The sequence below is a fragment of the Musa acuminata genome, chromosome BXJ3-7 (genome assembly GCF_036884655.1).
Source record: "Musa acuminata AAA Group cultivar baxijiao chromosome BXJ3-7, Cavendish_Baxijiao_AAA, whole genome shotgun sequence".
NCBI classification, from domain to species: domain Eukaryota; kingdom Viridiplantae; phylum Streptophyta; class Magnoliopsida; order Zingiberales; family Musaceae; genus Musa; species Musa acuminata.
In genome coordinates, this window is record NC_088355.1 from 30,716,620 (window position 1) to 30,723,065 (window position 6,446).

Sequence of the window (6,446 nt, forward strand, 5' to 3'; positions counted from 1 at the left end):
CACTTAGCAAGTTCCGATGAGCTTCTTTGGCAAACTCTTGGACTTCTCGGATTTGTTCCCGCAGAACCTCCGACGATCGTCCAGACTTCTGTCGAACTCTCGAACCCCCAACTTGATCATGGTCTTGACTCCGGCGTAACTCCTATTACATGTCTTACTTCCATCGTAGTTAATCCTGCACATGTAAAATAAACTTCGATCTAGACAATTAATACTAAGCATTAATCAAGTTGTCTGGTACATCATTGGTCCCTCAACGCTTTGTCCGATTCTTCGGCGCATCGTCTACTCCTGTGGCCTATTGCCCAATCGACCAGTTGACTCCGCAACTCCGATATCCTTGGCACAATACCCGCTCTTCTTGGCCCGATGCCCGAGTCCACGGCCCGAAGCCTTCTATCAATACGTCGACTGATTCACCGGCCCGACGTCCAATCTTCTGACATATTCCTTCGGCCCAACATGATTTTTCCTGCTTTAATTATCTCATCCTGATCAAAGCATCCTTAATCACTCAAAACACATATTAAAACATAAACATAATTATCAATTAGTTTCATCATCAAAATACGAGATTCAATAAAAAAAAAAAAAAAAAAAAAGATTCATTTTGCAGCCAATTATCAAACTAATCATGAATTATGAGTTCTTTCACAATCCAATTTATATGCAAAGAGATCAAGCATGCAAACTGATGTCATAGAGCTTGCTTCAAGAACAGCCATATGAGATAATATACAAGTTCTTCAGCATTGCAAGTTCTGTAATCATTTTCTTTAATAACAAAGCAATCATTTCACCCTTGGAGATAATATACAAGTTCTTCAGCATTTCTACAAATCACTGAAATATATTGGCACCAGGGGACTCCCAAGCCAGCATCATATCAAAAGTTAACTGATGGAATTCCTTATCGGCCAAATAATCTAGACTCTTGATCACCACATGAAAGGTTCTGAAACAGCAATATTCAAATAGGTCTCTTGCATATGTAGTAGGAAGCTTGACACGATCAGGGAACTCAGTCTCGAAAGATTGTTGCAATTTGCCTCTTGAAATGTGAAGAATCCTGCAATTGCATGGACCATTAGGTGCTTGCTGTTGTTAACATCCAAACAACATATTAACAATATTGATTTACACAATAACTAATAAGTTAATGCTGCCAATGAGTCAGATCCGATATAGATAATGATACAAATGTGACATAGATAATGACACATCTACTTATAGGCCAAAGAGTTTTAAGATTTCATTAGCAGTGGAAGAAAGTTAATCAATAAGACAGAGCATACAAGATTGCTTCTGATCTTGCATTCAAAGATCATATCATTTGATTAAATTATTGCAACGATACATGACTACTTTGAGGAATATAATGGTCAAATTTAGGATGATGGACTAGAGCATCATAAAAAGATAAAATTGTATAATACTATTCATCGTACACCACTAATGGTTCGACATAACAGCTTCTGAACTTCTTTTCAATTTTTTCCCATCACCATTCTAATAATACAAAAAGAATTGAAATTATATACGTACAATACTTATCAAAACAAGAAAGTTTTTAATTTTTATCCACAATCAAGTTCTGTAAAGAGGGAGGGGAGGTGAGGGGAGGATATCATTAGAACAAGAGATAAAATAAAATATATTAAAACAAAAAATTTCTTGATTGTTCCCTTCAAGCAAATTTAGTGAGTTCCCGTTATTCCCTTATAAGAACGAGAGTTCTATTGATATTGTGACGAGGGAGATCCTTATATTGCATAAAAAACGAGGATAAATCACTGTATTCTTGATTTTTCCATGAAACAGAGTAAGTTCTTGATTCTTACTGGAATAATGGGCGACGATGTAGTTAGCAAAGGAGGAGTAGGCGAATAGATGCGGTGGGTGAACAAATGCGGTGGCCAAGAAAGTTGGAATGAAGAGGAGAGGAGGACATCGATCCTTTTCATTTTATATAAAATTAATAATTAAAAAATAAAATAATTATATTTTTATCTTTTTTCATTCATATTCTTTTTGCACGTAATAACAAATGTGATTTTTTTAACGATGGAAGGAGAATTGAGATTAAATATTTTATTTTTATAAATATAAAAATTTTAATATTATTTTTAAAATATAAAGATCTAAATGTTAATCATAATTAACTAAGATGATAACGTGGGAGTGCAAGAACGACCATCGAGTCAACACTGGGCGATCTTAGTCAATAAGTCAACAATAAGAAAGATAAACTCCACTAATTGCACCAGCTTTTTACGGAAAATTACTAACACGCCTTTAAGCCATCGAGACCGTTCGTTTCGTGTCATTTCCCGTTCCAACGGTTCTGATGCGCGTGAGACGCCGACTTGACGCCCGCGTTTGATGGCGTCTTCCTTTCGAGGTGTTCAGTTCGGCTTCTTTCGAGCCTTTAGCCTCGCATTCGCCGTCACTTTCCCAATCCCTTCCGTCGGCGATTCGAGGCGCGAATTCCAGGGTTTTGTGATTCTTGTCGGGATTTTGGTTTCTGCGTTGATTTGAGCTGTTCTTATCGGAATTGACAAGTGATCGGCAGGATTTAGCGGAGTTGAGGATAGATTTTGGGAAGAGATGATCTATTCGGATTGAGAAAGAGGAAGAAGAGATGAGGGGGATTCATAATAGCGTGGAGACCGTGAATGCTGTTGCAGTGGTGTTCGTCTCTGCTGAAAGCCGGGTCCAGCAGGTCACGGTTCCGGTGAGTCGTCATACTCCTTTTTTGTTCTTGTGCTCCGCGTTTCCGACTTGGCTATTCATTTTGTTTTGCTTATATCTTAGTCACTTCAGATCTGTGAGGCATTGTTGTATGTTTCAGTTATTTTTCGTATTTTAGTGACTCTTTTGATGTGTGATAAATATTTCAAACTGGGTGATCAGTAATCCCAAAAGCGTAAGCTTTTAGGAAAAAGAGCCCACTGTTCTAACATCGCTCACGTGAAAGTAAACCCAATTGCTTGGCGCAAGCCCAAACGAAGAATGATAATGCATAAATATTTTTTTTAACTAATTACTTGGTAAAATAAAGTGGGGCAAATACATGTTTCGAACTCAGAAGCTATGATATCATGATAAATATCTTGAATTGGATGACCAATAATTCCAAAAGATTAAGCTTTTAGGAAAGGACCCATTATGTAATAGGTTCTAATAATGTGGTTGCTAGGGTTACTTGAAGGAGAATTGTGAAATGATTTCTTTATTCTATCTTAATTTTGCTTAATTTTAAGATATTTTCATAAACTGCCCAGGGATTTGATTATGCTTTTAATAGCCTCTTCGTAGGGTATTAGTGGTTTATATGCTGTACTCATGCATTTTCCGTGCAATTTGTATTCATCTGTTCTTGAACTGATATCATTGGATGGCACCGTCTAACATTGGGCATTATTGTAAGCTTGGGAACTGTCATCTGTGGAGTACATGATTGACCCTCACTCAATCTTCAGGTGGGAAATGATTTCTGTTTGCTATGTTTCGGATGCACTCACTTTTATTGTGTTCCATTTTATGACAACTTATCTTGCAAACATTTGATGGCCGTACTCGTGCTATGTTTTATTGAGTTCAGTTATAGTTATGGATCCCTTCCTGGTATTGAGCTTTGTTGGGGTTGACATCCCTTATATATTCAAGTGACATTAAACTATTTTCTAACAGGTATATATATACTGAATTAGATGGGTATCATTAATGATATGGTAAATGTAAACATTCCAATTTTTGGAAGTTTTACATTAGATTTGAGAACAGCATCTTTGTGATTAGATATGGGGACTAAAAGTCTATTGGAAGAAACAATAGTGATAGATTCATCTATGTTAAGGACGCCTCTAACCAAAACATATTGCAGGCTGTATAAAGCTGGTTCACTAATATTGTTTCTGACAATTAAAAATAAAAACAGACCAGGAAGGAGAATGTGGGCCTTTGCTCAGTTATAAGACTACTCCAGTTGGAACTTACATGTCATGGGTTTAAGTTTCTTAAAAACAATCTGTGAGCAGGTACAAGGTTGCACATATTTGATCATAGCCAGATGCGCTGTTTGTGGGAGCCATAAGCACTAAACAACATTTTACAAGTCTAGGAACAGATGAAGCTGAATTTATGCATGTATGTGTATTTATGTTATATAAATATCTCCTCTTTTGGGTGTCATCAACATTTATTTGTTCTTCTAACATCCAGAGGAGAAGATGAACTGCTTGGCTCAGTGTGTATTGGTGCTTCGGGTCTCATGGAAATGACAGGCGCATCAACCATACAGTCGTTGTTCCTGAACCTGCATTTTCTTTGTCGGATGCCCCTGCATTAAAAAATGCAAGCCATCCATCTGAACCGAGGCTTCTATATGTTGCACCTCCTTTCTCTCCGGTTTCCTTTCTGCCATCGGGTACTTCATCTGCTGGTCAATCTCTTGTATGTCCTCTATCTCTTTCTGTTCTGTTACCAAGTTTGTATTCTCCCAGCGGCTGAGTTTCACCTCCTGTCATTTCCACCTTCACAGCCAAACCTTCGACTGCTCACTGTACCCCTCTCCAGAACCCTTGCATTGCAGAACACCTTCATCTCCTGAGGTGCCAGTAGCCAAATTGTTGTTTACTTCCCTCGATACCAACTGCAAGAAGAGTGAGGTGTATAAGCTGCAATCCTACCAGTTCTATCCTGGAAGCCCAATAGGTTGCCTCATATCACCAAGCTCGGGTTGTTCAGGTAGTTCATCGCCTTTCCCTGATCCCAAATTCTATTCCTGTGCTGGTGGCTACTTCCAATTGTTCCCTATTGGTGGACCACCAAAAATCTTAATTGCTGAAGGGATTGCTGCACGGCAACTTACACCAGCACATACTCAAAATGGTGGGTCACTTTTAGATCGTCAGATATCGGCAGCTGCATCAATAGAGGAGTCTGCTACCATGCCTAAGAATAATGAACACTTGGTGGATCAGAGAGCATCATTTGAATAACTACACAAGAGTTTTCGTTCTGCTTGTAAATGAAAGTAGCAGATAGCAGGAGAATCAGCACTGATGATACCTGCCATGACTTGCCTGAGAAAGTACTGGCTTCTGTTTCCCTCTCTCCGGCTAAAGAGTTCAAATTTGATGGAGGGGGTATTGTCAGAGCCTAATGTTGGTTCAGACTGGTGGGCCAGTGAGAAGGCCGCGACACAGCAACTGAGCATCTGGAAGAGTTGGAAATTCTTCCCAACCGAGCATCAGGTGTAAGCTGAAAGGTCACTTTGCCTTGCTTCATATACGTCAAGGGAGGATCCTATGTCAACTGACCACTGAGTGTCCTCATCTGAAATCCCAACGGCAAGTATCAGAACCACCTTTTAATATCTTTGCTCAAGTTACAGTGAAGCAATTCAATTGGGCTACATGAATTTGACTTTCAGAGATAGTACAGTTCATAAAGATGAGATTGCAAATGTCTCTTGATATGAACTGCATTTCATTGTAACGTATTTGGTGGAATCATGGGTTCTGTTCGAGAATTTCCAAGCAGGTACCTCTATATATTTGGTTCTGATTCATCTTCTGTTTACTATTTGCCTTACAACAGCTACTGCTTGGAAATGTGTTGTTTCACTTTCTCACGTTTTCACGACTCCTCCAATGAATTCATGTTGTTGCATGGACCATACCTATTTCACTGCCTTTAAATTATGTAAATATGTTAGATCTGTAGGTTTGGTATGTTGAATATAAAAGACATAAAACAAGTCACTTGCAGCTGTCCCTCTGTGATTTTGTTATATACGCCAACACTAATGTACATGATGTCGATAAAGATAAGGTTTGATCCTAAAATCTTATTATCAACTATCATATTCTTTACCAATTAATATAGTTCAAATTCTTCCAAATTCGGATGAGTATAACTTCCGGTCCATTATTTTGGTAAATAGGTGTCTAATTTTTAACATTGTGCTTTAATAAAAATCAATATCTTAAAGAAACAATGTGCCCCACCTGGGGAGTATAACTTGGTTCCCAAGTTTTAGACGTCCCGAAACGGTGCCCTCCGTGACGCCCGCAATTTGCTTTTGTCCCTCGTATCTGGGTCCCGCATGCCCTCCGTCACTCCTCCAATCGCGTGGTAGGTGGCCCAAGGGGTGGATGCAGATCGAGGAAACGTGTGGTCGATTCGATCTCCGGTTCTCCAAATCAAAAATTCCCGGGCGTTCTTTATATAATAAATATAAATATGTTCTTCCGCTTTCCATTTCAACATTTGCATCTTCCTCGTGACGCCTCCGTCCCAAAACCTTTGTCCGTCTCGTGGTACAATTTAACCCCCCACGAGGCTCCTTTCTTACTACTCATTTATCAAGATACCCACGCGCTTGGGCTCATTTTGCAACCGGTTCACTGAACCGGCCTTCGATTAGGCTCGGCCATACC

General features: G+C 39.1%; 1 pseudogene; it reads left to right on the top strand.

Annotated features, from left to right (window-relative positions):
• The first annotated feature begins 2,389 nt into the window (after positions 1-2,389).
• Positions 2,390-5,586, top strand: LOC135587056 (uncharacterized; annotated as a pseudogene).
• The last annotated feature ends 860 nt before the right edge of the window (positions 5,587-6,446 follow it).